Source organism: Apium graveolens, chromosome 7, assembly GCF_009905375.1.
Source record: "Apium graveolens cultivar Ventura chromosome 7, ASM990537v1, whole genome shotgun sequence".
Taxonomy (NCBI): domain Eukaryota; kingdom Viridiplantae; phylum Streptophyta; class Magnoliopsida; order Apiales; family Apiaceae; genus Apium; species Apium graveolens.
Window position 1 is genome coordinate 73,999,056 of NC_133653.1, and position 9,202 is coordinate 74,008,257.

General features: G+C 35.1%; 1 non-coding gene across 1 annotated transcript; it reads right to left on the reverse strand.

Annotated features, from left to right (window-relative positions):
• Window positions 1–8,535: 8,535 nt before the first annotated feature.
• Window positions 8,536–8,642, reverse strand: LOC141676254 (small nucleolar RNA R71). The gene has a single exon (XR_012556853.1). It is a non-coding gene; the product is annotated as a small nucleolar RNA R71 (small nucleolar RNA).
• Between the last annotated feature and the right edge of the window lie 560 nt (window positions 8,643–9,202).

Below are 9,202 nucleotides of genomic sequence, written 5' to 3' on the forward strand. Positions count from 1 at the left end.
TAACCACACAAAACCAAGGTTAAATTGGTAATTAACCTAAAATAAAACAAATCTAATTCAATCAACCAAGCCAAACATTTCATTTCATCAAAACAAAAAACACAAAACCTCTTATTTCTTCATTGCTCTCGGCTTTTGCCATTTTCAAGAGAAAGAAATTTCAAAACTCAAGATCAAGGCTTCCTAAATTGGTAAGATAATTCCCTAGTGTTCCTTATGCATAGTTATGGCTATCTTATGAGTTTAAGCCTTCAATTCTTTCTCAATCTTCTTCAAGAAATCAATGAAGAAGACAATGAATAGTGATTTCAAAGTTTTTAACTTGATTTTTTCTTGTTTTCCTTAAGATCCAAGCATCCCTAAGACTTCTCAAGGCTTCTTAAGGCTTCCTAGCTACTCCCACCACTTCAAGGAAGGTATATCATCTCCAAACCCTAGATTCCTTTGTATAATAAGATGATTTTGATTGTTATGGTGATATAGTAGCTTAATGCCTGTGGTTTAGAGTTTGGGTTGGAGTGGTAGTGAAATGGAATGGAGAATCTTGTTGTTTTGGTTAAAAGAACTTAAGTATAGTTAAATTCAAGCTTAAGCATAAGTATAAATGTTAATATTGAATTTATTGGGGATGTTATGATATGATAAGGATGGACTTTGGTTGTATGAATGGATTGGGGTTGTTTGGTGATGAATTGGAGTGATATAAAATTGGGTAATCATGTAAACATTGTCGTCGTAATGTCCGATTTACTTTAGACTGCTTTTGTTCATAACATTAGGACCCGATAACCCCTTGCTTACACAGTTACAAGATAACTTCTAATTGATATGGAATATAATTCTGTCTCCTAAAATATATCAATCAGACATCTTATACAATTCTTTCAGTCCTCTAACTCTTTCCATGCATATCTTCTTTTGTATTAGTCTCGATCTTCTTTCCTGTAAATCATCTTCCATCCTTAACTGTAAGTCCTCTCGTACTTAAGTTCTGATATCCATCTTCTGATATTTATCTTCTGATAATCTAAGTTCTGATATCCTTAAGTTCTGACTTCCAGTAAGTACTGATTCCAATAAGTACTGATATTTCCTGTTTGTTAAGATCTGAAAACTAAACATGAAACATATTAGACATGACATCTCAAATATATCTAACAATATGTTTCATCAAAGTCTATACGTTCCATTTGGGTATATCCTTGTGCAACTAATCTTGCTTTATTTCGAACTACCATTCCATTTTCATCTAATTTATTTCGAAATACCCATTTTGTACCAATTATAGAGGTATCACGAGGCTTTGGGACAAGTTCCCAAACTTTACTACGAGAAAATTGGAGTAATTCCTCTTACATTGCAGAGATCCAATCCTCATCTAATAAAGCCTCTTTTGCGGTCTTAGGTTCTATCTGAGATAGAAAACTAAAAATGATTCACAACGTTTTGAACTTGTGACCGCGTTTGAACTCCCTTCCTTAAGTCTCCAAGAACATTATCTAGTGGATTACTTTTTATAGTAGGATTGCTTTGGGAAGTTCATATTCATTTTCGTCTAATTTTAATAGATTTTTGTGAACGAGAGTCCCGATATCCATATTTTTGAATTGTTGAATAATATTTTCAATATCATCTTGTTCGACATTTTCTTGGTCAACAAGATCTTTATATTCCGCGGGTGGTTAACTTTCATCAAATGCCATATTCATTGATTCTTTCACCATGAGCGACTTTAGATTAAACACTCTATAAGCTTTACTATTATTCGTGTATCCAAGAAATATAACTTCGTCCGATTTCGGATCAAATTTTGTAAGGTATTCTTTTGAATTTAATATGAAGCATTTGCTTCTGAATACTCGAAAGTAGCTTAACTTCAGAGTTTTGCCAAAATAGAGCTCGTAAGGAGTCTTTTGCTTTATAGGTCATAGCAAAACCCGATTAAGAATATGGAAATCCATTGACATAGCTTCGGCCCAAAAATATTTAGGTTGATGATATTCATTTAGAATTGTGCTAGCCATTTCTTGGAGTGTTCTATTTTTCCGTTCAACTACTCCATTTGATTGTGGAGTATATGGAGCGGAAAAATTATGTGTGATGCCATATTCATCACAGAAGTTGGTAAAACTGGAATTCCCAAATTCTTTATCATGATCAGTCCTTATATAGACTATGGTTTTATTTTGTTGATTTTGAATCCTTTTACATAAAGAAGAGAAGGATTCAAAAGCGTCATTTTTGGCTTTGAGAAATTCCGTCCATATAAATCATGAATAATCATCTACGATTACCAACGTATTATGAGTAACCTCCGAGACTTTGTATAGGAACCGGACCAATAAGATCCATATGTAATAGCTCGAGAGGTCTTGAGGTAGATACCATGAATTTTACTTTGTGAGAGGCTCGAATTTGTTTACCAATTTTGCAAGCTTCACAAGTATGATCTTTATGATAGTTTAGCTTAGGTATACCTCGTACATGGTCTTTAGTTGATATATTCTTTATCAACTTCATGTTGGCATGTCCTAATATTCGATGCCATATCCAAGGATCATCATTTATAGTGATTAGGCATACACTCACTTGCTTGCTCATGTCACATGTATATATATTCTTATTTCGAGGGCAAGTGAGGACCAGCTTTCCGGATTTATCAAGAACTGAACAACGAGTAGTGTAGACAATTACCTTGTATTCATTGTCACATAATTGACTAATGGAGATAATATTGTAGTTTAATCCGGTGACTAATTGAACGTTGGAAATTTTAACTTTATTATTACCGATATCTCTGATACCGACAATGTTTCCTCTGCTATTATGTCCAAATGTTACGTTCCCTACGGTGACTCTTTTAATGTTGTTCAAGAGTGACTTGTTTCCGGTCATATGTCTTGAACACCCACAATCAAGGTACCATATGTCTTGTTTCACGGCAAGACAAACCTACAAAATCGATTAATTAAATTTTTAGGCACCCCTTTCTCTTGAGGGTCCTGGGGTTAGTACATCATACATAACATTTGATTTTTCATGGAAAAATCTAGGCATAGTATACTTATCATTAGGCACATAAAAATTTATAGATTCATAATGCCTAGTGTGATGTTGATAATACCTAGAGCTATTATGAAATCTAGGAGGATCATGATAAACCCTATGTCTATTATTAGCATGGTAATTTGCATACACATTCCTATTGAGAGGTTGTTTTCTTCTAAATGCATTACCATTGACATGATATTTTATGTTTTTATCTTGAAACATGGGAGGTTGACGTGACCTTTGTTGCCTTTGATCTTTATATTCCCTATTCTTGTAAGGCATTCGTTTATCATCTTTCTTGTATGATTCCCTGTGAATCCATAAGTGCTTCCCCTTAATTTCACCATTCTTAAATTTGCAATATTGAACGGTATGTCCAATCTTATTGCAATATGAACATTTATATGATGGTGATTTGGGTGAAGTCTTTATTGGTGATACAAATCTCCGAGTACTTTCTTTAGGAGGAGAATTTCTTATTATATCCCAAACCTTCATGATTAGATGATATTTTTGTATGCACCATTTGATCCAACATCTTATTGCCTTTTGAAAATCTTTGAATGACTTTGTTAGGTCACACAACACTATAGAAGGGGGTTGAATATAGTGTTTATATAATTAAATCGATTTAGAACACAAAGTATGTAACAGTAATCAATTTTATTCAATATAATAAGCTCTGTTACAAAGTAGGTTAAACTACTCTCTCAGTGATGAACAATATCACTAAGAGATGCTAGGGTTACAATGAATAATCTTTCTCATGAATGATAACACACCTAGTGTAAACCCTAAGCTATGTTTATATAGTACACAATTACAAGATATCTTCTAATTGATATAGAATATAATTCTGTCTCCTAAAATATATCAATCAGATATTATTTTTTACAAGTCTTCTAGTCTTCCAACTCTAAAGTATATCTTCCAGTATTTTAGTCATGATCATCTCCTGTAAATCAGCTACATTCCTTATCTGAAGTACCCGTACTTAAGTCCTGATATAAATTCTGACGGCCTTAAGTTCTGATATAAGTTCTGATTTCAGTAAGTTCTGATTTCCAGTAAGTCCTGATAAGTCCTGATATTAAGTTCTGAAACTAAACACAATAGATTAGACATGACATTACAAATATATCTAACAATCTCCCCCAACTTGTAAATTATGAAAAATATACAAGTTAATAGATTTGATGATGTCAAAAACATTTAAGTTCAAATGCAATGAGAGTTTATTTAGACAACTAACTACAACTTACAGTACATGTAGCTTTACCAATTTCACTGGATCAATCTGAATCCAAAGTGATTCCTTGTAAAGTCTTTTACCAGCTTGTCTTCAGCTTTTCTCAGAACTTCAACTAACTGTGCTTTGACTTGCATCAGTTCTTCATCTTCATTGTCACCAATCTGATAAATGGCTGTTCTGAGTGCATGAATTGATGTTCTTTCAAGACCATCTCCAAGTCTGATAACTCAGGATGTGAAGAGTCTTCATTGTAACATAAGCATTTTCCTTTCAGAATTACTTCTACCTTAGAAGAATTCTTCCTCATAGGAATTTCTCTTCCATCATCTTCAGTTATTTTTGGAATATATTGAGAAGCTTTTGTACCAGAGATTCTGAGAAGATCTCTTATAGCCTTCAATATGTAATCTGATCATCTTCTTGTAACATCAGATTTTACTTCCAGAAGATAGTGAATAAATTGAAGCTCTTTGATAGACTTCTTTAGCACATCAGTATCAGCTTTGCCATGTTTAGATAGTTCATGTTACGAGCTTCGTTTTGATATGTAGTTCGTTTGATTCCGATGTACGGTTTAGGAGAAACGACCGTTTTAAGTAACGGCGTTTCGCGAACGAAACATTTCCCCTCGCCTTACTTTAAAACCTTGGTTAAAGACCTTAAAGGACTAATTGGAGTATGAAACAATTGTGTTAAGTGGATTAGGCAGTTGGTAAGGTACTCGCGAAAGAATCACCTTAGAAACTCGTAATGGTTAATTTATTAAAAATGGTGGAGCCGAGGGTACTCGAGTGACTTAAGAGAATCAGTAAGCGCAAAACGAGCGTTAGAGTCTAAGTTGGTTAAAGTATAGATTTACAAGTGACTTTGGTTTAATTCCAACTTACTTGTTGTTTATAGGTTACCAGACTCGTCCCGAGCCATTTGTAACTCCCAGTCGCTCAGGCAAGTTTTCTATCCGTTATACTGTTGTTGTGATGTATACACTTGTATATGCATTATCTTGTAATAGATGCATGATGGTTATATTAGCAAATTCTTGCGATATATTGTAGCATGTGATATGGTACATATGCATGCCTGTTTCGTATTCTTGCCATATATATTTGTTGGTTCAGTTGATAATACCTATGCTAGAGAATAGCGGTAATTTGCATATACCCTTAGTATAGGGACCCAAAGGTGAAAACATTTTCTAAAACCGGGAGTCGAGGATCCCGAGTAGATTTTATATATATATATTTATATATATATGGTTATAGTTTTCAAAACTATTAATCGAATAAGGTTTATTCGATAACTTTATTTTATTAATGAATATTATCTTGAATATTCATTCGAGGACTTATGACTCCTTTATATTATTTATTGAATATTACATGGATATTCATTTGAGGATGTATGACTCCTTTATTTTATTTAATGAATATATTTATAATATTCATTCGAGGTATTATGACTCCGCTTATTATTTATTAATATTCTTTATTTTATTAAAGAATAATGTTCGATAATCAAACTTACTTTTGATATTCAAATAAAGATATTACTTTCGTATAAGTATATCTTTGATTATTTACTATTCATTTCAAGTATAAGTTTTCCAACTTCTACCTCAATTATTCTTTATGGGAATATTATTTAAATAATAATATTCAGATATTTCTTTATATTGAGACTGATTTACTTTATTAAATCAGCATTATTCCAAACACTCTTTGAAGTATTTTCAAGTCTTTAAAATGATTTTCAAAAGTTAGAGCGGATCCCAAAACTCATTTTTTATATTTAAGATCTTCCTTTTAAAAAGGGGATTTAAATACTCGCTCAAAACCGGAGGGATCCGGCTCTGTAGTGTATTTTATATTCGCAACAAGGTTGTTGTCTTGATAAAAGAGTTTTTGATTACTTACCCAACACTCGGGAAGTAAAATTCTTAACAAGTTAATCCATTAACAGGCATCGCCTGGGAAATATCGGTGAGTTTTCCTTTCCAACTAGATATGACTTCTTGGTGGAGCCGTATCAACAAGTTTCTACTTGGGGAAAGTGGGGACGAGCTTTACGTTTCAGAGTCATGGATTTCATCTGAACTAGGAGTGGCGTAAGTGGTCGAGTAGCGCCGGTCCAGCCTTATTATATTGGCCCAAATGGCCTGGAAGTTCCGCTAAGGCGGTCCATTCCTTAGGAGTTCAGTGTTCGGTTGACAAGTAAATCCGATAGGTTCTCCTCTACATGTAGAAAATGGTGGGGTTGCACTACTACGACTGATCATCGTAAGTGGTCTTCCTGGCGCGGCAAACTCCCGTAATGAGTTCATCATCCAATTAGATATTTCTGCAACACTACCCAGAGCACTTCGATAGAAAGGCTACGGTTGGGCGATTGTTGAGTGTTGGCAGGGTCAAGTTTTCAAAATGATGTTTGCATCAAATGAAGTATCTCATAACTTCATTTTATTTTGATGATATTTTAAAGGTTGAATCTATTCAAGTATTATCTTGTAGTCTCATCTATGTGATGAACTTTGAACTAATTATAACTTGAACGATGGTAGTTCAAGTAGTATTTGGAAAAGATATAAGTATATTGGAGTATCTTGTAACTTCATCTTTTAAACTTATATCTAGTAAATGATTATCTTATGCATGACAAAGATTTTCAGAAAAACGTTGAGACAAGGATTGATATATGAGATCACCTTGCAATGATATTTGTTTTATATACAGTTATAAACTGGAACTTTGTGTATATTATGCACGGAAGAGGACTTCCAAGATTTTGAAAAGTATATATGTATATATACTGAATATTTTGCGACTTCATCGCATTAAGATATCAAACTTGGTTCATTTCTTTTGACCAAGACTTTCATGAGTACTATGAGAAGGCTCATATATTGTTAATCATATTATATATTATTTTGGTGGGTTGTTGCTCACCCTTGCCTTCTTCTTTCATCACACAACATCAGATAGACAAGATGAACATGACCAAGCTCCCGATTCGCAAGCGGTTAGAAAACGTTCTGCAGTCTTCGGGAAGCGTTGATGCCGCTGTAGCTGAGGTAGGAACTACCAATAGGCTAGGCTTTCAACTTTTGATGTACCAGACTCATGTATAATATGAATTGTAATAATGGCAAAGAAAATGTAAATTTATCCAGAAAACCTTTTAAGGTGTATTGGCAGATAATTGTGGAATAAAATGACTTGTGATTATTTTTTGATGTTCATCTTTGAGACTATAACTTGTGGTATGTGTGTTTATTGTGGGGTCATAGTACAGAGTAGTTGATTAATTATTAAGATTGGGTGTTATTAAGGGAAATGGAACTCGTGACAATCCGGATCCCCGACCACGGATTTGGGGGTGTTACAATTGTAGTTAATATTTAGTCAACAATTCTAAGTGTTAGTGTCTTAATATTGAGAAGTAATCATACGTTGGTGCGTGAGTTTAATTAAACAATAATTAGTCTGAGTCTCCATGGGAACGAACTAGAAAGTATTCTATATTACTTGTGAACGTGTATACTTGCATGTATTATTAGCGCGTGTTTCCGCCCTAACAAGTTTTTGGCGCCGCTGCCGGGGACTCGGCGTAATTGTTTAGTTTATGTACTTACCATCATTGGTCGTTAGGACTCAGGACGTAGTTGTTACTTATTATTTCTGGTTGTGTTTCAGGTACTTTAGCGAGCGTTTATGCAAACTCGTTCTCGTACTCGCAAGAGGACTTTAGATACAGCTGAGGAGACAGACAAAGTTCTTGATATTCCGGAGAAGATAGATTTTGAAGATTCGGATTCAGGATCTGAGCAGAAAGAACCAGTAATCATGGGTGATCGTATTGTTCAGGCTGATCCAGCTCTTATGGACTTTTCTCGGCCTAAAATTGATGACATTCAGTCAAGCATTCTTCATCCGGCTATTCAAGCTAACACCTTTGAAATCAAGCCGGGCACTATTCAGATGGTGCAGAATTCTGTTTCTTTTGGAGGAGCTGCGACTGAAGACCCCAACATGCACATAAGGAATTTTGTCGAGATTTGCAGCACTTTTAAGTATAATGGCGTGACTGATGAGGCTATCAAGCTGAGGCTTTTCCCATTCTCACTGAGGGATAAAGCTAAGGACTGGTTACATTCTGAACCAGCTGGGTCCATCACTACTTGGTAAGATCTTGCGCAAAAGTTTCTTGTGAAGTTTTATCCGATGGCAAAGACTGCTGTTATGAGGAGTGCTCTTACTCATTTTGCACAGCAACCTACAGAATCTATGTGTGAAGCTTGGGAACGCTACAAGGAAATGTTGAGAAAGTGTCCACATCATGGAATGCCCGATTGGATGGTGATCACTGGTTTCTATAATGGTTTGGGGGCCCAATCTAGGCCCATGCTCGATGCAGCAGCTGGAGGCGCCTTATGGGCTAAAAGCTATACTGAGGCTTATAATCTTATCGAGACTATGGCTACAAATGAGCATCAAAACCCAACTCAGAGGATGATGCCTGGGAAGGTAGCAGGTATTCTGGAAGTCGATGCAGCCACCGCTATTGCAGCGCAGCTTCAAGCGCCATCGATGAAGGTTGATTCTCTAGCTGCATATGGAGTTAATCAAATAGCTATGGTCTGTGAGCTTTGTGCAGGTTCTCATGCTACGGATCAGTGTTCTCTTGTCAATGAATCTGTTCATTATGTGAACAATTATCAGCGACAACAGCAGCCTGTGCCAGCTACTTATCATCCTAACAACAGAAATCACCCAAATTTCAGTTGGGGTAATAATCAGAATGCTATTCAGCCACCATATCAACAAGGTGTGAGTAAACAGTTTAATCCACCTGGATTCCAGCAACCACAACAGTATGCTCAAAGGCGATCATATCCTCAACAGG